Source organism: Macrobrachium rosenbergii, chromosome 42 (assembly GCF_040412425.1).
Source record: "Macrobrachium rosenbergii isolate ZJJX-2024 chromosome 42, ASM4041242v1, whole genome shotgun sequence".
NCBI classification, from domain to species: Eukaryota; Metazoa; Arthropoda; class Malacostraca; order Decapoda; family Palaemonidae; genus Macrobrachium; species Macrobrachium rosenbergii.
This window is the reverse complement of record NC_089782.1, coordinates 39,054,646-39,080,777: the sequence shown is the minus strand read 5'-3', so window position 1 is coordinate 39,080,777 and position 26,132 is coordinate 39,054,646. Positions and strand designations below refer to the sequence as shown.

Sequence of the window (26,132 nt, the reverse complement as noted above, 5' to 3'; positions counted from 1 at the left end):
ACTATAAAAGCAAATAAATAAACTTTTCTCGTTCTTTTTGTACTAAAAAGTCGCCTATTTTTCCTTTGATATTTTAGTTTAATTACTTGTCATTTTGCCTTCAACCGTTTCTACCTTCGTTCCTACGTCCGTCGTCACTTATAATATGGCAACTCTAGGTTGCGACCTACCGGTTACATAAGGCTTCTTCCCCGCTTCTTGCAGTTGTCAAGTTGCTCCCGGAGTGTTGAGACTCCAACCTGGAAGTAGGAAACGCCTCTCAGTCGAAGTCCCGCGGTTTAAGTATTAGATTCTGGAAAAAGAAATTCGCCGCATAATATTTCATCTTTTCAAACAAAAATCATGGAATTCCTCGGAGGAACGAGACTTACCTGGGTGGATGTACTAGTGATTGCACTGTATTTCGTATTTGTGCTCGCAGTGGGGCTCTGGGTAAGTTAACTACAAGGCGTTTTGTGAGTTCTTGCATTGACTTAGTGTTTTGTCATGCAACTATTATTTCTCTTACATGGTGTTAGGCTCTCTGTCTAAGAGTACTATTACTTTATCAAAGCGAATCAAAAACTCCTGTACTCATCTTGTTTTTATTTGGTTTATATTTCTTATATCTCAAAACGAATCTGATGCGGTTAAACGAATCATAGTGCAAAAAGCGACACATAAACCACGAAATAATTTTATTTGCTTTTTTTATATTTATACTAAAAAATGCCATACGTTTTAGGTGTTAAATATAAGAAAATCTTTCTTCCTGACATGTAAGTTGATCGTAAACTTAACTTTCGTAGACATTATCACATGAGGATCTCTTTTCAGCTTCAAGCAATTCTGAACAAAAATTGTCATATAGGTAACATATGGACTGCTTGAAGACCATAAAGGATGACGCAAGTTAAGCCTATATAGTCTCACACATAAGTAGCATAAGATCTGCAAGTATTTTCTAACATTTTAAACCGATAAAGTGGAAAATTATTTTTTTAAACAAAATGCACTGAGAAAATTAACTAGGGAATCCCACGTTACCCTTTAGGTGGTTAGTTTGTTTGTTTGAAAAAGTCTCTATGGGGCTGCATCTGAAAAATCATTTTGATTTATTCTGCAAGTATTACAAATACTATTTTTGGCGGTGGAGCAATCACTAAATACGAATGTTTTTAATATCCTCTGCTAAAATTTGCTGGGCAGATTTTCAAAGGTTTTGGGAAGTCACGTAAAATCATCCATTTTCCTACAATCAGCAGTCAGTCTTATAGCATTTTAATTTCATATACTTCATTTCCATCCACTTGAGATTCATGAAAGCACATTTCATTTGCAACCACTCAGAATCAGCTTACTCGGTTATATAGTCTATATATATATATATATATAATATATATATATATATATATATATCTATATCTATGGTGTAATAACACTAGTAGGTAAAAACTGCATCTCTCTCTCTCTCTCTCTCTCTCTCTCTCTCTCTCTCTCTCTCTATCTCTATATATATATATATATATATATATATATATATATATATATATATATATATATATATATCAACTATATAACTGAGTAAGTTTATTCTGAGCAGTTGCAAATAAAATTTATTTGAGTGACTCCTTCAGACCTTTGAAATTTGCCCAGCAGATTTATATCTGTATATATAATATATATATATATATATATATATATATATATATATATATATATATATATATATATATATATATATATATTCCATTTAACCATATCGATTTTTACTTTACCAAAAAATAAGACATGCAAGTTCTGCTCATACAGTTAAAAGCACACAGGAATGCGTTAAATCAGTGTATATTCCTCTGTCAATACGCCTAAGGCCGAAGACATTAAAATTATCTAACCACTCCAAGAATGTGACGCTGCCCTGTGGCTGAGCAACCACAAAACATAGCGTAATATAAGGATGCGAACCGTTTTGCTGTACCTTTCTTCCTACTTCGGGAATCAACCTGCTCTGCCTCGGGCTAGACTCTAGGAAAACTTTTAGTAGTGCTGCTAACAGGTTCAGCTGAGCGAATGTTTTTCGTCTTGTTTTTTTATGGTATGCGTATAGTCTATGGAAGAATGCAAACTAAAAGAGAGCTTTGGCTATGGAAGAAGAGATTCGAAGGGAATAAAACAGATTTAAACTTCTGGTCCGTTGCGATTAAACGAACGAGAATGTCCAGACCTTGACTCTCTTTCTTAGACCTTGGTCCAGACCGTGACGCGCAAAGCATAAAGATTAGTTGACGTTCACTTATGTGTCTGAATTTACGTCTGTTTGACATGATAAACATTTTTAAATAAATTGCATCTTACTGTTTTATCTATGTTTGTTATCGGGATGTTCATCATAAGCTTTTTCGCCAGTTTAAGATTAATTTAACCAACTGTTGAAATCTCTTTTATTGTTTGTAAATTTGTTCCTAGAATTAACTGTAACATAGCGATTTAGCCTCCCCAGAACGAGATACAAAACCAAGTTCTTATATTTGCTATTTATTTATTGTGAACGTCCAGACACGAATGAAACACACACACACATATATATATATATATATATATATATATATATATATATATATATATATATATATATATATATATATATATATATATATATATACATATACGAACATTTTCAAATTCACTAAATACTGATTATATACTTATTATGATTTTTAACTACAGTAAGTGTCCACTACCGGTTCCCTTCTCTTACCAGTGTGTGTGTGTGTGTGGGGAGGTGGATGGGGGCGGCCGCCTGCGCGTCAGGTGTGTGCGCATGTGCGGCGCGCTTGTTAAAGTGTACGCTTGTTGTTCTGCACACATGCCATTGTGAATTGTATCACAAAGAAAATTAAATAAAAGTTGTCTTACTTTCAGTTTCTTTACTACGAAAGTTTTCATTAAATGTTTGATTGAAGTTGTAATGTATCACTAATTTGAATGGAGTTACCTTCAAAGTGATGATTCTTGATTGTTTTCTGGGGTTTAAAATGTCAAGTAAATCTGCTCTTGCAACGAGACTTTATATAGAACCATTCAAGAATCTTTTAGTTCTACGACAGCTAACACAACTGAACAGCAGGAATTAGGCCGAAGAGTTACTAAACTTATTTCAAAAGGTAAATGGATTCACAGGTCGTAATGCTGGAATGCATCTCTCTCTCTCTCTCTCTCTCTCTCTCTCTCTCTCTCTCTCTCTCTCACTCTCTCACACACACACACACACACACACACACACAGTTTTTTTAAGTTTTAAATTTAACGACTACGTTCAGCCCATCGCCTCTGATATTTGCACGTATGGGTCAAAGCGATCAGAAATATGTGACGTATTCAAGTAAATCTGAAATATAACGAGCCAGGATTACGACACTCATGCCATTCCTTATCTTTACATAATTATACAGTAATTATAATGATGATAATTACAATAATAATTATATCACAATAATTATACAACCTTGAAACATAATCAAAGTGCTTCTGGCTTTCGTCGATAAGCAAAATATAATCTAATATGTAATCTAAAAGTCTGGTTTGTTTAGGCTGAGCCGGCCTTATGCCAAGTGCGAACTCTTAACCAAAGGCAATCCATAGGTGTGATAAAGTGTTAACTGACCTCTGAACTCACCTAATCAACCGAGAAACGATATGGAAACAAGACTTCACCTTGCTGAAAGAATAGTTAAAATCTTCGGGAAGAAGAAGAAGCCGATATTGTAAACAAATTTATATTGTCGTTTTCATTATATTTTGTCAGTTTTCTCAGTAAGTAAGAAAGTGTGGAATATATACTCGCCCTGATAAGTGCGTGAATATGACTTGGTCATAAAATTGATGTGATGAACAATTAATATGCGATTTTTGTGGCATTTAGTAAAAGATTAATCACAACCGACGCAGAATGCTTGACTGTGAAAACTGTGCCCTGAGGCGATTTGCCTAGGAGGCGAGACTGAGTGGGCAAGACTGTAGGCATGTATTAGTTACTCCTTTAACAGGCGTCTTTTTTTTTTTTAATAAACAATATTTTCTGGCATCCGGTAGTTTTTTTTGAATGGAATGCAAAATGAAATTAGAGGTCTAATCCTAAACCTTGAATGGAACAAGGAAAATGAAATTAGATAATTTATGAAAATATCTAATCCTGCCATTGTGTTAAATCTTGATATGTAAGTGAAAGCTCTAGTTACACAAGATGAACACGAATAATCGAAGTACTGGAAATGGAGAAGATTGGGGACGATGTTGCAAGCTTAGTTGGTCTTTTGTGTTACGAAAAGTGACTTTATTCCAGGGAACAATCATTCACAATTCAAAAGTTTTGTCAGAACGTTGGTATATTTTACACGTTTCCCCTATGAATGAAGAAACTGAAAAATGACTGATGAGATGCATCTTCAATTAGTTGTGGAATGGGAGCCACCAACCACAAGGGACCTTTATTTACCGCAATGGCATGGCAGTTACGGTACACAGTAGTTAGCATTCAAGGCGAATCAAGAGCTATTTTTTCCATGCTAAAAGGGAACAGCCATGATTCGCGTCATAAAACGAAAACTGCGAAAATATGAAATGTTATATATTTGTGTTCTGCCGAAAGAATTTACACCTTGTTTTACTGGAATTGTATATGAAAATAGCTAAACGGTCAATTTAGCTATCCTTACGATAGAGGGAGACTTTATGAATATACAGTATGTGCATGAATTATTAGCAACCAAAGATAGACTTATAGGAAGAATATTAATAAATAGAGTTCTGTGAACTGGGAAGAAGGAAACTTGTCCTTTTATTTTTGCATATTTGGCAAAACTAATTATATAGACAATTGTTTAATCGAGTTTATAAACTAAAAACTTGAATATGCCCCATCATGTTAATAGATTATGTTGTAGTTATATAGTTTTCCTTTTAGCAGACAACGCTCTTTTAATTTGATGTTAAGTAGTAGTACAAACTTGAATGATTATTCAAAAAATGGATATATAAAGTGGCTGTTTCATTATATAAACAAATTAAGGGAAAAAATTGTGATTGGTTGTTATTTTGTAATTCCGTGAGTAAAAGTTATAATTTTAGTGATTAAAGTAATAAAGTAATTTTATTCTAGATGCCGTGTGTCGAATATAATATGGAAGGATCTTAGAGCAAACTGTGAACATCAATTACAAAATTTGTTACGAGAGGGTTGAAATGCTTGTTCCAGAACTCGTTAAACTATCATTTTAAATTATTAGTAATAACTGAACGTATTACTTTGTAAACTGGATTTTTTTTGTGTCAACAGCCAGTTACTTCAAGTCATTTCTCTGGGAGTAATAATAAATCCTCCTGTTATTCAGGAAATAAGTTCAATGCCTGACTTTTGTCTGTGGGCGTTTGGACATATTTTTTGTCTTAATTAAAAGTACTGTACTTGCAATGAACGGCGAAGGCTTTCTCAAACATTTATTCAAAACAAGAAACAGAGATAAAGGCTGGAATTTCGTACTAGGGTAGTTTAGCTCACAGTTGATTTTGTTTTACTTTGTTGTAGCGAATCTCTCTCTCTCTCTCTCTCTCTCTCTCTCTCTCTCTCTCTCTCTCTCTCTCTCTCTCTCTCTCTCCTCTGCGTGTGCTTATTATTAATCTTGTTTTTTTCTTTGCAGTCCTCTCGATGGAGCAAGAAAGGCAGTGTGTCTGGGTATTTCCTTGCCTCTCGGAATATGGGATGGATTCCAGTGAGTATAATTTAATTAAGATATTCCTATTAAGCAAATTAACTAACGCTTACAGAGTCTGTATGGAAGTACAAGACTGTTGTAAATATATGTACCGCTCAGCAGGCTTCAACCCTTAAAAGCTTGATTAACAAAAAAAGAATATGGCCATCACGAAGAAATTTCATCCGTTTTGAATTATGCTGTAATTTCTCCCTCGATTAATCAAGATCAACGAGAATTACTAGATACGTTATGACAAAGTCGTTTGATGACATCGGATATCTGAGTTGTACCAGTAAAACCATTTCTAAGATTTCTGAGTTTTTATCGTAACCACCATTTTCTCCTGCAACGCCGTTCCACGCAAAAGGTTTCAGTGGAAATCACAAATGTAACTATGAAAATTGTTAGTTATATGGTTGTCTGAACAACATTCTTTCTTAGGTCATCATCGGTTGAATGGAGTCAGGTTATAACATCAACGTAGTTGTCATTTTTCCAGGTTTCATCACTGGAAAGTTTTTGGTCATACTTTCCCAGCCGGAGGCGTTTTCTAAATGCTTTCCGTATAGGGTCAAATTGCATAATGTTAACCAGAGATTTTTAACCTTTTAATTATCTTGACATTACATGCGTGTTATGTGGATGTATTCCTAACCTAGCCACCCCCCCCCGCCTAAAAAATTAATATTTTTGTCAAAGAGGTTGTGGACTCAGGGCAAATCGGTAGAAACATTGTTGTTGTTGTTGTTGTTGTGTGTGTGTGAGAGAGAGAGAGAGAGAGAGAGGGGGAGAGAGAGACGATTTAACAAAAAAAGGGAATAATTAGGGAATACAGAGAATTTTAATTTTGAGTTTATGTTTAAAGTGAATTAGTGCTTGTACTGTCTGCCATATGCTGAAGAAGAAACTTCATGATTGGCATGATACGGAAGACCAAAGGCATTCTTCACTTTTTCATAAAGTACTTTTGTCACAGGACTGTGAGGTGAACAGTGATAGTGATGCCTTTCTTAGGCAGCTGTTTCGAGTATCTTAAACCAATGTTCTTGTGACTCTTGTCAATATGAACGATCCATATTATGTTCAGAATCTTGTTTGTGTGTCTTTGACTTGCAAGTTTTTTTTGTTTTTACGGAAAGCTCTGAAAATACCTTTTCATAAATGAACATTGGAAAACATCAGTATTACTGATGGTTATGATGGGAAATGGTCATAAAAATGCCAAAGCTTCCATCTTAAAAACAGTGTGAAAACTGTTTCTGTTAGAGTAATTAGCGCAGGCGCCGTAAGTGTTTCCGGCATGGAGCCATCCTGGTTGGTTTGAGATGAGACTAGGAACCAATTGAGACTAGTTATTGTTGTTCGATTGTTTTCCTGATGAAAGGTTTAAGAGTTTAGCAGTTTAATGATATACTAGGGAATCACCTCATAGCCTAAAAGATTTGCGGATTTATGATATGTTATTTTAATACTGCTGTAGGAAAGTCATTAAAGGGATTATGCATATCTTATTTTTATTGTTGACTTCCTATTTTATAACCATTTTCTCCTGTAACTCGACAATGAACAGCGATGGTAGGTCTTGGCACTCGTGGTAGTGATTGTTGTTGTTTGCCTTTCATTTTTGAGTTAGCGAATGTTGTTGGTTGGCTTGCATTATTTTGAGGTAGTGAATGTTGTTGATTGGTTTATATTATTTTGAGCTGGAGTTTTGGAGTTCTTTTACGTCAGTGAAAGTAAATGTAACGGACAATACCTTTCGGAGATTTTATGCTCGTCTGTATAAAATAAAGTAAAAAAAAAAAAAAGAGCGATGCGACATAAACCCAGGGTGTTTTTTTTTTCTCAGTGACTCGTTTCTTAGTAGGGTGACGAGGTCATAGAATGTTAGATGTCAAAGTTTTTTTTATTATGAAATTATCGAAATTCTTCCATGTTAGTAGTAAAACCATTCAAGTACCATTCTGTATTAATAATCTGTTTTTTTTTTTTATTGATATCCATCAAGATAATTCTTGATTAAATAATAGAATAACTATAGACGGAGTGTATCTGAACATTTATCTAGCTGGAGTTTGAATGCTAAATGTTTCAATCATAGAAAGATGTTTTTTGATACATAAACATTTTGAAAAACACGTTTCTCTTTGCTCTCGACCAGTTTTAGATCCAGTATAACTGCACTAACCAAGGAATATTTTTTCTCTTGTTCGTTGTAATTATTTTTTGTTTAAATTTCTTTTATCTTTTCTTTCTCAACAGGTGGGGACGTCCTTGTTTGCAAGCAATATCGGATCAGGGCACTTCATAGGACTGGCTGGGGCAGGAGCAGCTTCAGGAATTGCTGCCCATGGATATGAACAAGGGGTAACTGTATTTCTAATTAGCCATTTTCCAGAGCATGAAGTTTAAGTTTCAGTTCAAATGTACAGTGAAATAGCACATTTTTTCAGGCACTCATAAATCTCTCATTTGTAAGGAGAAAAGGAGTAATGGCCTCTCCAACATGGTTTTAATAGAATAGATGATATAAGTATACCTGGAGTCTTGCAGTTACATACTAGAGTAGAGTTGGTCCATTGCCAGGCAAAACAAAAAGACCTAGTTTTGCACAGGTTAAGTTCCTCTTTTGCTCCTCTTCACAGGCTATAGATGGTGAGACAGTTTTTGCACAGGTTAAGTTTCTCTTTTGCTCCCCTTCCTAGGCTATATATGGACTAGTGCTCCTGGGGTGGTTTTTTGTACCTGTGTACCTAGCCTCTGAAGTTTATACAATGCCAGAGTACCTCAGATTTCGATTTGGTGGACAGAGAATCCAGAGTCTACCTGTCTTGCTTATCCCTTGCACTCTCCATATTTACTAAAATTGCTGTAAGTATTGTGGACTATTTTTTTTTTTTAAAGGAACTGATATGCACATTGTGATTCTTGTAACATCAAATGGGTTTAGCATTAAATTAATTTATTTTGTGAATATTATTTAATTATTTGAAAGCTTTCTTGACTACCATATATGTAAATTAATGCAAATTAAGTGAAATGACAAAAGGAACACAGAAGAAAAATTTATATTAGTAGGCCTAGTAGGTGTAAGTAAAGATAGAGCAAAGGTCAATAACCAATACAAACAACAATGCATTAAGATGCAAAGGATTGCAAAGAAGAAATTGAGGTGAAACGGTCAGATATTTTCAACACTCATATTTATATTGATAATTTGTAAGTTTGTACATCTTTCATAGGCTGTGTAATATTTATTGATGTATCCAAACTGACAGCTGAAACTAACGACCTAAGGAGCTCAGTATTATCTGTTAAGGATGTCTGCCAAACAAACTACACCTGATTTTCAGTAATCACATTTGCCCTATGTCTGTCATTCCCAAGCTTTAACTCCAGATAATGAAAATTAATATGTCCTCATCTTCCTGGTGTCTTCTAAACAGGCTGACTTGTATGCTGGTGCACTTTTCATCCAACTTTCACTAAACAAGAACTCAGGCCTGTGGCTGTACATATGTGTACTACTTTTGTTAGTTGTTGCTGCTGTTTTCACAATTGTTGGAGGTCTCACAACTGTTGTCTACACAGATCTTGTTCAGACTGTCCTTATGGTCTGTGGGTCTCTGATTCTGATGATCATTTGTAAGTATGTACAAACATCTGTAAATTTTTTTTTTATGTACAGTGTATGTTCTAAGTTTGTGAAATGATTCTGCTTCTATCATATAAAGAAGGTTAAATGAACTTTCAATTAAAGCAATTAATTAGATCTTCTCTTCTTTTAATTTTAATTATGAAATGAATTGTGGAATATGCTATACTCGTATGTAGTTTCATCTTTTGGTCTGTTGATATTAAATGCCTGAAAATACTGTTGAATCTGGTTAGAAACTTGACACTAGGTAATATACCATAATCATAAGAGATTTGAGTGCAAAGTCTTTATAACTGATTGTATAAATAATGAATTGATTTAACACTGAATGGCCATAGCCTTCAATGCTGTTGGAGGCTACAGTGGACTGGTGGAGAAGTACCCTTATGCTGTGGCTTCCATCAGGGGCAAAGATGCCTTTAACAGAAGTTGTGGGGAGCCCCCTGAAGATTTCATGAGCCTGTTGAGGACAACTGACCCCATGAAGAGTGAATATCCTTGGACTGGCATGACTTTTGGGCTGGCTATCATACAAGTTTGGTATTGGTGTACTGAACAGGTAGACTAAATGGATGTAATTTTTGCTTCTCAAAGCCAAATATCAGACATTGTCAGTGACCTAAACTGGTTATGTTTAACTGGAATTTGGTTTTAATTTTTTTGTAATGTAATTCTGAGTTTTTAAAGATAATGTTCTGTATGAAAGTAAAAATTCACAGTATGTGAACATTCAAAGGCATGTTGATTGTAAAGGGAATATTTATTGCAGCAGAAAACATTACTTTTCTGAGTTAATTTTCTAAAACATAAAGGTCAAACTATGAGAAAATTACTACTAAAGTAGCTGAAAAGGAAATACTATTAGAAATATGGGAGATTTCAGCAAAAGTATAAAACATATCACATATACTGTAATGTACTGCATAACCCAGAATTAGTAACAGAATGGCAAATTATGGTATAAAAGCCATTTCAAATAGTAGCATTAAAAGATTTTTCAAAGAATACACACTTGATCCAGGAATTTGCATATACAGCAGAAGGAATAATGTTTTTTTTTTTTAAATCTGTTTATTTTGTTGCAATTAGGCTATGTTAATATGTCGTTTAATGAAGGAAATCTAGTATTTTCATGTAAGAAGAGGATCTCCTCATATTGAGTACTTCTCAGAACGATCCCTGTTAAAGGTTGTTGCCATTACAAAACAGTTTTTTGTCATTTGTCGTGACTATAGAGATATAAAGGAGCTAAATTAAAATCAATTATCAGTATACAGTATTCCAATTTGTTATGCAACTACCATCAGCTCACTACTGCTATGAAAAAGCAAACAAGTCTTAAAACTACATAGGATACCTTTCTGTGTAACTATTTAGCAAATTTTGTATGTAACTAACTAGCTGTTACTACTATTTTCTTCTTAATTTGAAAGGTGATTGTTCAACGAACCTTGGCAAGCAGAAGTGTTTTGCATGCGAAGGGAGGAACAATTTTGGCTGCGTATTTGAAGTTCCTACCTTTGTGGGTGATGGTGTTTCCTGGCATGGCAGCACGGATATTGTTTACTGACCGCGTTGCCTGTGCAGATCCTGAGCAGTGCCTGGCCATATGTGGCAGTCCCAAGGGATGCACAAACTCTGCATATGCTGAACTGGTGCTGAATCTCCTGCCTGTGGGTATGTTATTAGAATTCATTCACTGCATTTGTATTGGAGAAATTGTTCGTCAACCACTGATAATACCATAGAATTAAGTGCCATTTACTAAATATGCCTTCTGCTAGAAGGTACACTAGAGTATGGTATAAGGTTATATTACATCTAATTTATTGCTAAAGGTATTATTAACATGTTTCAATTGATAGATGGAAATAATAGCTGGGACTCTTTAGCTTCTCTAGGCACAAAGTACAGAATGACTGCTTTGAGTGTGTCATTTGGTCTGGACAGAAATGGGATAGTTATAAAACAGGAAGCTATAACAGGAAGAAGAGGTAATGATCAAAGTAAAGCTCCACTCCATCACGTCAGTCTGTGACTCTGAGATTCCTTTCCCCTGCAAGCAAGAGGACTCTTGGCTGAATCTACACGGATAGATGTCGAATGAGAATGTTATGGAATAAGAAGGCCATGATACATAGAAGGACAAAACATAACAGTAGTTTATATACGGTACATGGAGGAGGTGGGAGGTAGGAAAAGATGGTAGCTGTACCAGAGGTCTTTGTTACAGTCTAATTTTAGACATCATAATAACATGTGAGGAGTGAAGGGAACCACTTGTAGGTAGAAGAAGCTGAACTAAAACCTTGAACATATAGGAGACTTAGGCTACAGACAATCAAGAACAGACCAAGGACAGGGAGAATAGGTTCACAATCTTGACCAAGAACAAAGATAGGAAACACAGTCAGTTTATGCCTAATAGATTTAAACAGTAGATGGGAGCCCACTAGAATCGGAGGTAGAAGTCATACCTGGAGTGGAAACTGTAAGTTTCATTTGTAATTTGTGATATGGCACTCTGCTTCTCTGCCTTTTTGTGTAGATGCAAGTTTGTGTGTGTTTGTTTGCTTGTTATTTCCTTATGATACCACCTCCCTTGCTAAAGCTTCTGACTGGCCATTCTCACATTTTGCCATTCAAATGGGTTTTTTTCGTTTGTTTATACAGTAGTACTGATCAGGACAAGACCTCCAAATGCCATATGTGAGGGGAAAGTCACTACAGGGAAAGGAAACCAGTGATCTGAATACCATGGAATTATTTCTTACACAAAATGTTTATGAAAATTTACCAATCCTTAAAATGTTTGAAGAAGTTAATGATCATTATTTTTCATTTAGGCTTCAGAGGTCTAATGGTGGCTGTAATGATGGCTGCCCTCATGTCATCCCTAACATCAGTTTTCAATTCAGCCTCTACCATCTTCACAATTGACCTCTGGACATTGTTGAGGAAGAAGATTTGCCTGAATAAGTTTGGGAATTCAAAGCCAACAGAAAAAGAACTAATCATTGTTGGACGTCTCTTTGTTATTTTAATGGTCATTGCCTCTGTTCTATGGATTCCCATAATACAGTAAGTATTCTTTGAATGTAGCTTCTTATTTGTCAAAAACATTAGTTATAATCTGGAATTCTGGATAATCAAGTCATTTATTCACACATTATGATGATCATAATCATACTCTTCAAACACATTATGAATGTGAACTACATACCTCTTTTTTGTTGAAAACTGATGATTGCTTGATTTTTTTTTAATCTTTTTTGAACATAGTTAAATTAATTTTTATTTCATCATAATTAGCACTTTACGCATTTTTACATTACAGTATGAAGAAGGCAACATTAATATTAGGAATTTTCTTTGTTAAATTTCAATCAAGGTTCTGGGCATGGACAGTCTAATCAGTCACTTCATTATCAATATTATTGTAAAAGCAACTCCATCATTCCTACTTTTGTAATTTTGTTGCAAATGATAATTCATTATAGTATTACCTGTACCATTCAACATTAAATAAGAATAATAATCAGATATTCCTAGTTTTCAATTTGGTTATACTATCTGCCGAGTTGTCTGGAATTGCTTTGAACTAACTTTAATTTTTTCTTGTGATAGCTGCCATTTACAAAACCTGGTAAGGTTGTATGAGTGGATATTCCAGGGATTTTTTGGTGCTTAGCGTCCATGTTATTGTTTACGATGCAGAAAAAGCTTCTTTGGTTTTCATAAATATTGCAGAAGAATTTTCCATAAGTAAACTTGTTCAGAGACAGAAAAATTTTTAGTTTTAATTTTTAATTTTAATTTATAATTGTAGGAACACTGGCAAGTCACAGCTCTTCGATTACATCAACATGGTGATATCATTCTTGGCATCCCCAATCTGTGCTATTTATGTCATTGGTCTTGCTTGCAAAAGAATTAATGAAAAGGTAGGTCATAACACCCTGTGAAAAGTGGTGCATCTTTTCAAAACTGTAGTGGCAAATACTCTTGTGGGTTCTGATAAACGAAGAAAAATGGATAGGTTAGAAACCCTAACTAATCAGTTTTGGTAGTTTTATTCAAGAACTAAAAAATCCAGCAAAGTAAATGCAAAAAATGACTAAAATTCAGATTTTGCAGATAAAACTGTTGGTTTACTAGTGTGCTACATGGGTGAGAGAGAAACATCTGGTTAAGAATTTGACAAATAGGTGCTTTTTATATTCAAAAGATAGTGAGTCCCCTCCATGGGGGTTAATGGTCAATAACTTCAACCCACCCTATTCAGTTTGAGCTTTGCTTAGATTGATGTGGCTGCATCCAATTAGAGAGGAGGAGGAGGAGATAGGGAACCTTGGCATCAGGCAATACTTTATAGCCTAATGTGTGAAAACACATAGTCATGCAAAAGAGGAGATGGATTCTTCAATACATGTGTGAGCTTAATAATTAAAAAAAGGTGTAATATGAAAGGAAACATCACTGGATATATTCAAGCTGCAAATAACATGTTTTGTGGCTCATGATGGGCTCAAGCACAAAAGCATTGGTGACTACTTTAAAATGCTAGAAGAATCAGAAATATACCTGACCTCACAGTTGATGGTGAATAGATTCCCTTTTATAGTTACAGTACATATGAGCAATAAAGGAAATTACTGGACGATTTACTGTCTGAATTTGTTTTCTGACTATGAGGAGAAATTGCTATCTGGGATATTTTTATTAAATGTTCATAAGACTTACTGTGGTGCACTAAATAGGAGCACTAACAATTTGTACTAGTTTCAGTGAGTAAGTGATAGGCTTGGGGCTTTTATTCAAGTAATTTTGCACTCGCATTGTATTTTACATTATGGTATATAGTGTAAAATACTATGTTCTTTAATAGGTTCTTCTTTATAAGATTTTATGAAGGTAAGCATTCAGTTCATTACTTATTGACGGTCTGTGTTACATACAAAACAGAACCAGAATATATGGATACCCATTGCACTTTACAGCATATAGTAGAATTATTAATCAAATATCCTTGAAATTGGTCAGTCTCATGATTAGACAATTAGTTATTCAGTTAAGTTATGGAGACAGTTTTATTAAAGATTATGGAGATAGTTATATTACCCTGCTGATCAGATGTATGTGTACCTTTTTAAAGAATCTGCTTGCAGACTTCTACATAAAATACACTTCCTCATTTATTCGATGATTAAATAAAAAAAAAAAAGCTTGCATTGATATGCTTTTATAGCTTTTACTAAGAATCTATTACAATCCTTGTACCAGAGTCTTCATAACCCATTGGGTATTTTGCCTTCTACAGGGAGCGTTTTGGGGACTTATGGTTGGCTTACTTATGGGAATCGTCCGATTTGTTGCTGAATTTGCATATGACGTCCCTGCTTGTGGTTCAGGTAAACATCTTTTGTAAGAATAAACAAACTTTAGACAAGCAAAAGCATGGGCAAACTAAAGTGAGCTAAGGTGCTGTTTCAAAAGAAAATCACTATTACTAACTGGTTTACATCATAGTCCTTATATACGGTACTTGTTCGGTATATCTTCGAGTACAATAGGCCTACTCTGCATGTTCAACTTAACAGTGTTATTTAGGCATCGTTAATAAGAAAGGATTTCAAGATATATTGTCTTTAAATTCACTGATCCTTTCTCGAAATTCCCCAGCTATGATTTGATCTATATCAGATACTTTTGGACTTAATATACTATTGCTTCTCTGTGCTCAACATTTAGAAATACATTCCATTAGTCTAAGCTTGGTTCTTAAAATCCTCAGTTTTTTCAAATGACTGGGTTTCAGATAATGCTTTGTTGATACTCCTTTGTTTTAATTGTATTTTAGGTAACCTTTCCTAATGTTATCTTAGTTCAGATTCTTTCATTTTACCCATATCACATCTCTTAAAATTTTGTCTATAATTATAGTCAGTACTTTGGTCATAAGAATTCGCTTGTGAACATTAACTGAATCGGTTTCATTACTCCAAATGCAGATTAAAAACTTTTAGTATGCTCAATACTTTTTCTGCTTACTGTCCTTTGACTTCTGCTCTATCGATGTTTCATTACAATAATTTTAATGTTAATTCAGTGATATATATTTATTTCACCAATTTCTGTTTCAGTTGTTTTGTACTATTTCAAAAGTTTGTTAAGCTGTTGACCATTAGAATCAATTTTGGCTGTCTTTAAATTTTTTTTTTTTTTCTTTATAAATAAATGTAACCCTTTTGTATTAAGTAATAACCCTACACTCTTCACTACTGTATTTTTAAATATTCTGTCCATTTTTCATATTAAAAACATTTTAATTATTTGCCATATTATATGTAAAACGATACATTTCATGTACAGGTACTTTTATCTTGAATGCAAAGTATCTTCATGTTTCAGTTTACTGTTAAACCATATTTCATTTCATTAAATTATTCAGTATTTAACACATTTACCAGATAGTTCTAGGCTTACCTGTTACAAGGCTTTTAACACATTTTTGTTATTGTAATCCTTGGTTACAAGACACCTGAGGATATTTCAAGTTGACTACAAAAAGGATTTTGACAAAGGAAAAATCTATTTCTGGGAGGGCCCGTGTCACCCGGTGAAATAATCCATTCAGCACTTATTTCTAGGTAATTCCGTTGCTAGATACCAGAGAAAAGCTAAATGTAAAGCTGGGGTTACTACCCCCAGAGCGAGCTCCAAGAAATGGAGTTATTATATGGTAAAGGGTGAGATTGTCACAATCACGGACCCTGCCCTATAAAGATTCCCAATGTCAAAAGTCCCAACGAGAGAGGTGCCGATACAAGCCCATGCACTACTCGCGGACTGTACACAAGGCAACACTAGTCGCATTCCATGTTAGCACCCACCCCACTAGAATGATGTTTACCATGGGAGGGAGAGAATGAAAACAGGTGGGTCATCAGATTCGGGCCCCTCCTCAGAAATAGATTTTTCCTTTGTCAAAATATATTTTTTCTGGATCGGGGACCCATGTCAGCCGGGGTGAAATAATAACAGAGAAATAAATATCATTCTTATGCTATTAAAGACTTTAAATAGAGACGTTGAAAACTAGGGGAGAATTCCACCCTGAACATTAGTAAGGTCCTCGAAATTCATGTAATGAAAATAATGTAAGTGGCCACCGTCTAAGATCATGAGCTTTGGAATTGAACCTGAATAGGCTTGTATTAAGAAAATACTTGCTGCTTAACAGCAGACACAATGACAGTAACCCCCCCATATAATCTTATACAAAATTAATGAAAAGTAGAATTGCAGATTCACTGTAATCATTATAGTATTTGTGCTCTATATAAGAATTAAACTGCAGAATTATCCCTTTTGCACTCTACATAATGATAGTTTAGAAATCGTCTCCTACAGTCAACTGAAGTATACTGTAATCCTTATTTATGGTATCAGTTTACAAGGTGTTATATGTTAATGTTGCCTTGGTCAGATGCAAAGAATTATAAATGGAGTTTTAATCTTTCATTGGTGTAGAGTGAAGCATCTTTTTATTTCACACTATAGTACGCTACTTCCAGTTGACTGTAGTACAGTATACTACTTCCAGTTGACCTGAGAGCTTTGAAAGAATACCATTTGTATACAGCACTTCAGTTACATGTGCTGTATGAGAATACTAATCACACATTTATTTTCAGGTGATCCTGACCCTAGACCAGAATTAGTGAAGAATGTAATTGGTGGTGTGCATTACCTTCATTTTTGTTTTTTGTGTTGGATTGTTACTGCTGTTACGGCCTTCTGCGTTTCCATCACGACAGAACCCATCCCAGATGAATGCGTAAGTAATGAGGGAGAGTAAGTTAAAACAACACATTGCTGGATTTCATTCCTGAAAGAGAGAGGTATTTGGGCACATAGAGATAAATTCTTAGAGGATAGTTTTGCTTCTTTAAACATGCAAAATTAAGATGTTAAATTACAAAATTAACAAGTTATGCTGGTATTCTATTGACATTCCTTCAGCAGTAGTATTTCTTTAGTCTTACACCACTAAGAGGATTCAGCTGCCACAATCAGTTATAAGTTTTTCTTCAAGTTACTTAGTTGATTGAAACGACCTTGTAAACAACACACTGTACTGAAAATATGCAGCTGAATTTTTTATATAGTAAGACTGAAGGAGAGTTACTGTTAAGGGAACATTGGAAAAAGAATTCAGTTTTCCATACATGCAACAGACTGAACATTCTTTGATGCGATGATGCAGGTGGTACAAGGACTGGTTGATAAATCTAAGACTACATAATAATAGAATGGGTGCCTGAGCATGAATTCTTAGGTGAATACTGTACTGTGTAGGGTATGTTTAATTTTATTCCCTTTGTGTAATTTATTCAGTTCTATTGACCATGCAAACACATCTGTACAGAGCTCGATGTAGTTGTGAGAAAGTATGGTAAATGGTTTAATGTTTGTAATTTGTTTACAGCTGTATCGCCTGACTTTTTCTAGTCGATATGATCCTCGGGTAAGACGTCCCATTGGGAAGAGCTCAGGATTAAATAGGACGGAAAACATAGAGCATAGTTCTACAAATGATATTCAGCTAACTGAAGGTAATTTCAGTTTTGCTTTTATTACCAATTTTTCTATTTTTAAAGTTTCATAAAGCTGTTATCTGTTAAGGTATAATTTTTTCTACCAACAGGTGAAACCCTGATGAATCCATATAAAGTTGTGGAGTTTACCCCAATAGTGGTTTCAGCTAAATAATAATTATAATAATAATAGTACCTAATAGTCGACCCCCGGTATTCACAGGGGATGCGTACCACTACCCCCTTTGTATAGCTCAAATCCGTGAATACTTAAAAACCCCTCTAAAAATGCTTATAACTGCCTATTTTGATACTTCAAAACACCAAAAAACTCTCAAAAAATTCTCATACCTGAATATTTTCATAGTTTTATCACAAAAAGTGCATTTAATCATGAAAATATGAAAATACAGTAAATTGTGAATATTTCTCTATGAAAAATATTGCGAATAGGTGAATTTTCCATGAAGAATGTGTAAATATGTTCCACAGAGAAATCCGCGAATCCAGAACCGTGAATAGGTGGGGGTCCACTAACATTAATAATAATAATAATACATTTTTTTAATGCTTCGAAATGAATCTGTGGTTTGTACTCGGGTATAATGCTCAAGCTCAGTGTCATTCAGTTATGAGAATACGGTATTAATTCTGATTTTTTATTTTCATTAAAATGCTAATTAAACCTTAAAAATATTTTTTTTTATTTAGTCATGAGACTTCTGTGACCAAACCCAGGTAATTCCCTCCTCCACAAACTTTTATTCAAGTTTGTTTGCTTTGGGAAGAATTAAGAGCATTTTTCTTTATTAGAAGTTTTTTTATATTTTTGTTCTCTGATGTAATAATCTTAATAGATTTATCACTATATTTAAATTACAGCACATGCACTGCCTTGGCACACTACTGTTAATTACTTTAATATGATGGCTACGGGCAGCATAGCAGTAAATCATAATCTGTTCAACCGTTTAGCTTTTATCAAGATTTACAGCAGACTATTGTGCAGTACTTTGCACCAGTTTCATTAACTTGCCCAACTTATTGTAAGATAATGGATAATAGATGACATTTAACTCTGGCCCTCTTTTGTCAGGATCGTCTACAGATACAAGTACTGTAGTTGCCATTGTTAATGCAGGAACCAGTAGTGTAGATAAATTTAAAAGAACCGAAGAACAGCAAGCAGCTGCTGCCGCACATTTCCTAAGGGAACCTCCATTCTGGAAGAAGTAAGAGTTTTGTGTATTTGTAACGACCCGAGTGGGCCGTTATGCAGGTTCTTTAACATACTCAGGACGGGGCTGTCATGACTGACGGCAGAAGCAACAAACAAAGGAGGAGAAAACAACAAAAACAATAAAATAAGCTTAATATTAATTTATTTTTACAAATATTTACAAGTGAGTCAGGTCTGGTAAAAAGATAAAAAAACCATAAATACAAGAAATAAGCCAAAAGGCACCACAAAACAAAAGCAAGTCAAAATAAACAAAAAAAGGTAGCTTTAAAAAAAAGGCAAAAATAAACAACAGCAGGCAGAAAAAAAAATACCAAAAATACGTCCTCCATCGGGTCACCAAGACAGCCCTCAGCTGCACAACAGGGACAAGACCCCACAAACCAGACTACCCCGATGGAGACGTCAGGACAGCCTCACGCTGTCAACAAAGATGAGCAGCTCGTGGTCACACGACTACTCATGGTCACACTCCACCCTTCCAATAGGCGTGCTCCAATTTGTTGCTCAAAAACTCGACCAACGTCGACTCCAAAAACTGCCTGCTGCTGCTGCCACTGCCGCTACCTCGCTGCCCTACCAGACCCGACTGGCGAAAGAAAAACGGCAGCTCACCGACGAGAACATCAAACACAAAAACTTGAAGGTAAGGAGGCAGCAATCCACAAAGGGGAACGAAGCGGGAACCAGCAGTTCCCGCAAAACCATCACTTAACGTGACACCTCCCACCTAAAAAAAAAAAAAGATTATTTTTTTTTTTTTACACTTCATGATCCTCCAATGCCGTAACAACCCCGCCAGCCAAAACAGAGCCGTCCTGTCACGGTCGCCATTGTAACGACCGAGTGGGCCGTTATGCAGGTTCTTAACATACTCAGGACGGGGCTGTCATGACTGACGGCAGAAGCAACAAACAAAGGAGGAGAAAACAACAAAAACAATAAAATAAGCTTAATATTAATTTATTTTTACAAATATTTACAAGTGAGTCAGGTCTGGTAAAAAGATAAAAAAACCATAAATACAAGAAATAAGCCAAAAGGCACCACAAAACAAAAGCAAGTCAAAATAAACAAAAAAGGTAGCTTTAAAAAAAAGGCAAAAATAAACAACAGCAGGCAGAAAAAATACCAAAAATACGTCCTCCATCGGGTCACCAAGACAGCCCTCAGCTGCACAACAGGACAAGACCCCACAAACCAGACTACCCCGATGGAGACGTCAGGACAGCCTCACGCTGTCAACAAAGATGAGCAGCTCGTGGTCACACGACTACCATGGTCACACTCCACCTCTACGACGTGCTAGAGGCGTGCTCCAATTTGTTGCTCAAAAACTCGACCAACGCCGACTCCAAAACTGCCTGCTGCTGTTGCCACTGCCGCTACCCCGCTGCCCTACCAGACCCGACTGGCGAAAGAAAAACGGCAGCTCAACGAGAACATCAAAACAAAAAAACTTGAAGGTAAGGAGGCAGCAATCCACAAAAGGGAACGAGGGGGAACCAGCAGTTCCCGCAGAAACCATTAACGTGACAGTATTGCTATACTGTATATTCCTTCTTCAGTATTACTTTACTGTACTGTATACTGTTCATTCAAAACCAATGAAATTCTGCTTCTAGCTTATGAAACAATGCATTTGTGGAAGCAAAATTCTAATTTCATGTTCATCTGAAGAGAAGTGCTATCATTAGACAGTCTGAGTCTTATCTTTGAAGGATTTCAACCACCATTCTGTAGAAGAGTTAGACCAGTCAAATTTGTGGTTGGGCAACTACTAGCTGTAACAAAGCAGCATTATAGTGTTGGAGGGACACTTTGCCTGGGACTCTACTTTGCTGATTGCCGCTCTATACACATAGCACTATTGTTCTGATGGGAAAGGGTGAGGGAACAGTGTACAGTAAAATTATTTGTGATACATATTTACTCTGAGAAGCAACTATGCAGAATAAAAGGCACAATATTTGCAAAAGCCTGGGTAGGATTTTCACAAATGGGTAAGTTGAACCTCTTTGGGACTTACTACCAGATGGACCTAATAGTACTACCAGGACCAGAGATGGACCTAATAGGAGTTGGAATCAGGCAGAAGGTGCAAAGGATGGAAGACAATGGAGAGAATTCATTTTGTATTTAACCCTGTACAGGGAAAAGCAGATCTTAGATAAAACATTTGATTACCTGTCCTCAACATCACTTCAAAAAGATCAGGGAGGAAGAGAGACCACAGTCCAAGGTGTTTCCAGACTTTTTTCTTTTTAGGGTTTAATACTATAACCATAGTAATGCTGAAATGGAATGGTGTGAAAGAGAAATCTGGACAGGAAAAAAAGTACTGTTTAATACTATACTCATAGTAATGCTGAAATGGATGGTGTGAAAGAGAAACCTGAACAGGAAAAAAACCTACTGTTTAATACTATAACCATAGTAATGTTGAAATGGAATGGTGTGAAAGAGAAGTCTGAACAGGAAAAAAACCTACTAAAAGTACCGAGAAAAAAAAGGCCCATCAAACAGAAAATGGTTTTTGGGAGAAAGGGAGAGTTGAAAAAACATGTAAACAGAATTCAGCTTTTTGCTCAGAAACACTATTATGTTATATATAAACCAAAGGCCTTTCAAGGACATTAGCAGTGCTGTACAGTACTGTTTTTTATGGGAAGTCCTGGTATAGATGCCTTCTGTTATAGCTTTTAACAGATTTAATTTGATTTCATAGTTCATAGGGTGAATATGTAAACAAAAGGACTATACTACATTGAACTACTTGTGAATATAGAGTATTTCATTATGAAACAGAGCTAGTAGCTGATGCAGAGCAGTGACATGGGCATTTGTTGCAAAAAACTGAAGACTGCGGGGCTACGACTGCTGAAATACTGAAACATGACCATACCTGGATTGCACTGGGAAAATGCTACTGATGATGCTCCTGAGAGATTTAATGCCCAGATGCTGGACAATATAGACAGCTCAAAGATTAACACTTTGGTCATGATGGGAAATTGACGATCTTAAAGATTACAGTAGTACACATAAACATAAAGCTGGAAAATTGTCTTGACTTCTGAAGGATTCAGGTGGCTGGACATAAAGCTGGAAAATAGTCAGTCCTCATCTGAGATGTTTTGGGCATGAAGCTAGAAAAAAGACTGAGCTCTCAAGATCCAGAATCTGGAAAATGGAAATATCAAATTTATGGAAATAGCAGGACAAGGACCACTAAGAATTTCAGAAAATGTTGAAAAAATGGCAAAATTTTTGATCCCTGACTGTATGGAAATTCTGGTATATGGTGCAGAGTTGAGGGAAATTTTAACATCAAACTTTTAAATGACATGAAATTATTTTATAATGAATTTAATCCTGTTTATTATAATATGCTTTGTAATAAAATGATTTTCAAGCTTAAATATTTGTACTACATGGCATTTATTATGGCTCATTTAATTTTTTTTCTAGATTATGTTGGGGTTGTTCAAGTTAAAAAATTTAATCTTTTGATATCTAAGGTATTAACCACTGTCCTTTGTTGAATTTATACCATAGAATTATTTTAGCATTAACATATAAGATATAAAATGTATTTTGACAAGAAAAAACCTGACAAGAAAAAAAAAGAAAAAAAAAACAAAACTGGCAATACCTGTACTACAACTACCAAGTTATGTACAAATTTACTTAAACTGAGGTGGAAAGATATTATGAATAAACTTTTAATGTATATATTTTTTTTCACAGGGTGATTAACATCAATTGTATCATCTGCCTTACTTTGAGTACCTTTGTGTACGGTTTCTATGCTTAGTTTTTGAAGTTGTTCTTTGCCAGTACACTGAAACAATGTAAGTATATTTAAGGATTTTGTGAAACATACAGAACCAATTTCAAATCCTTTAGTTTCAAAGTTCACTGACTTGCAAATATGGAAAATTTATACAGCTCCTTTAAACCGGGTACAAACCCGTCACTTTAGAAACATTACACAGCATTACTCAGCTGACTGAATTAACAAATAGAGAAAGGAACTGTAAGCATAACACTACTTCCATTTTTATAACTGAAAAGGAAAAGTCATTTATGCAATTATAAATTACAGCCAGCAGTACAAAGTATAACAGATATCCAGAACAAAAAATGAATGCAGCATTTCAAATCCAACACAAATCAGCAAAAGGCAAACACCAGCATTTAGTGTAGGAAAAAAAATGCAGAAATGACCTGCCTTCAAACCTGTCCATTGCTGTTAACTGTTGTTAGACCAGACCAACAGTCAAGTTTACAAAGTACCAAAAAACTGCTGTATGACAATAATCAAAATATCATCTAACTAGAGCAGAACTTCTTCACTGAATTGCAAAAAAAAAAGGGGGGAAAATTCACTCATTCAAAGGGAGCCAGCAAGACATCTAGCTTACTAGTAAAAGCTAACCTGAAAGGGCAAATTAACAGAATTAGGTTTATGTATGAATAGAGTAAAAACACAGAAAAGGACATCGAACAAAAATTACAGTGCATGATTAGATTTCCAACAGCTGAAGCATACAGTAGTGAGACACCCCATAGTTGGAGCTGGGTAGCTTCTACTGACTGATGCACATGTGTAGTGGTCACTCAGTTGTCCCACTATTTTTCTCCTTCAGACTTCAGAATTTGCGTATCTAGGGACTTTGTGACCATGATTTTGGCTCGGAAAGATTGATGGGTTTGCTTTGAACAAAGTACTTGTTTTTCCTTTAGTTCAGACTTGTACAGGTCAAGTTTTTGTACATAGTTCATAATTTCAACATAAATTTTTAAATCTTTCAGCTTGTATAAAGCTAATGTTAGCTGTATGAATATTGTATTTACCTTTACATTAAAACTGACAGTCAGTGGATTCTCAGAAAATCTTTAATATGTATGAAACTCTAAGAATAATTTCAGTGAACCATAACTGAGTATGAACATGTTCTGGCCATTACAACATTAAATAGTATATTATATTTAAACTTCCTTAAGTAGCTTTCAAGCACTGTAACAATGAAACACCTGTTGGGGAAGAAAGTGAAACACAATTATGTTATGTAGCTTTTATTATTCTAAAACATATCACAGTTAAATGATTCCATCTAAATACTGTAATGTCTATGAAACTAAAATATGGTGAAAATAGAAAGCACACCACATGTAAGTAACATTTGCATTGGTTTTAGTTATATACTTCTTGATCACGAGTACACAGTTTATAACAGTTTATATTACATCTCCAGTTTTGCCATTCTACATCTGTTCCAAATGTAATGCAGAAGCTTTAAACATTAATTCTCCTTGAGCCTAATTTTGAATTTGTTTCTGACAATACAGAATAATTCAGTTGAATGAATAAGCTTAAAATTACAATAAGTTCTTATTTTTCAGCTGTGGTGAAAGGAAGTCGCTTGAATGCTTGTTCAACTTATACCAGTGGACAAGAGGAAACCTGGGATCCTTTTCTTAATGCTAAAGAGGCATTACACTTCTTGGTCTCTTAATTATTTCACTGTACAGTGAACTTCAGAGAGGGAACATCGAAAATCTCTTTTTATGCACACTTTTGTGGAAGTGGAGTGCTTCTCTCAGTCAGGGCTAAGTGTCATGTCTCTTGCACAGTTGCTCTTACAATGGAACCAACTGTAACAGGCTGACCATGAAAGGAATCTGAATAACAAACCCCAGTGAGAATACAGAAAATAGGGAGAACAGTTTAAACCCACACTAGTTATGTCAATAAACAGTTGGGTAGTGTCATGATTAAAGGAGTGTTCATTGATACAATTAGAAATGCAGAAGGAAAGAAATGGTTCAGGTTTCTTAAAACCAATGAAAATTCTTAAATTCACTCACAAGCACTGAGTTTTACTTTTCCACATCAGAGAATGAACTTGCAAGGCAAAACCAGCTGTAATGGAAAGGCTTTTGCATTACCTACTGCATTTTTCACTTATCACCATATGTAAGCACAGTTTATGTACCATCTAGAATGGTAAAAGGAAAGTATTCTCAGTAAGATGTTTGTGTTCATACCAAACAACTATACACATGAATTGATACTAGCAACTTTAGCTTCTGCCAGGACATTCTTCAGTGTGCTATGTCTATGATGTTTGCAACTGTGAATTTCCAAAATACTCTTGCCTTGTACATCAGTTTGATGGTTAATTTCTCCACAATTACATTCATGTTCTTTACTGATCTACAAAATAATGCTGCAGCTGGTCTGTAGATTGACAGAGTAATCAACTTAAGCAAAAACTTGGTGACATAACCAAAGACCACATGAACATCATGGCATGTCTGGACCTACAGTTCACCATTCTTGCACCGACTTCATGAGAAAGAACAATATTATTCCATAAACACCTGAAAATAGAATCTTTACATACTAAATACTTCTAAATTTGTCATTATTAATAAATTGTAGTACTAAAAACAAGTTGGCTCAAGAGAAAGACTGCACAAATGTTGGTTTTAAAGTTAGAGATGCACCATCATTATACTTCTCTAATCATAGAACACTGAAGCTTAGCAAAGAAGTCTAAAGCCACTGGTATCTTGCTAGCAAAAATGTCATAAAATTATGGCCATTATTTTGTATACAATAAATATACCTAACTTTGGATATCATGGATCTAATTGAATTTTGAGTACCTTCCCTATTTTGTTACAATAACCTTGAGCCAAAGTCCATAATTATCAGAGGCATCAAAAACTCTTAGTAGGTTAAGGCTGATATCTCTGGAGATATACAGCTGCACTTCCAGGGTTTAATTAGAAAAACCCTGGCAGTTAAAGGTAATACACATAGTAAGAGCTCTACATTCCCAAGGTGACTAGCAAAATATATTTTCTCCTAACTGTTATAAGTAGATTGG

The 26,132-nt window shown here is 35.1% G+C and overlaps 1 pseudogene; it reads left to right on the top strand.

Moving 5' to 3' along the window:
• The first annotated feature begins 209 nt into the window (after positions 1 to 209).
• Positions 210 to 25,879, top strand: LOC136828288 (sodium/mannose cotransporter SLC5A10-like; annotated as a pseudogene).
• Positions 25,880 to 26,132: the final 253 nt, after the last annotated feature.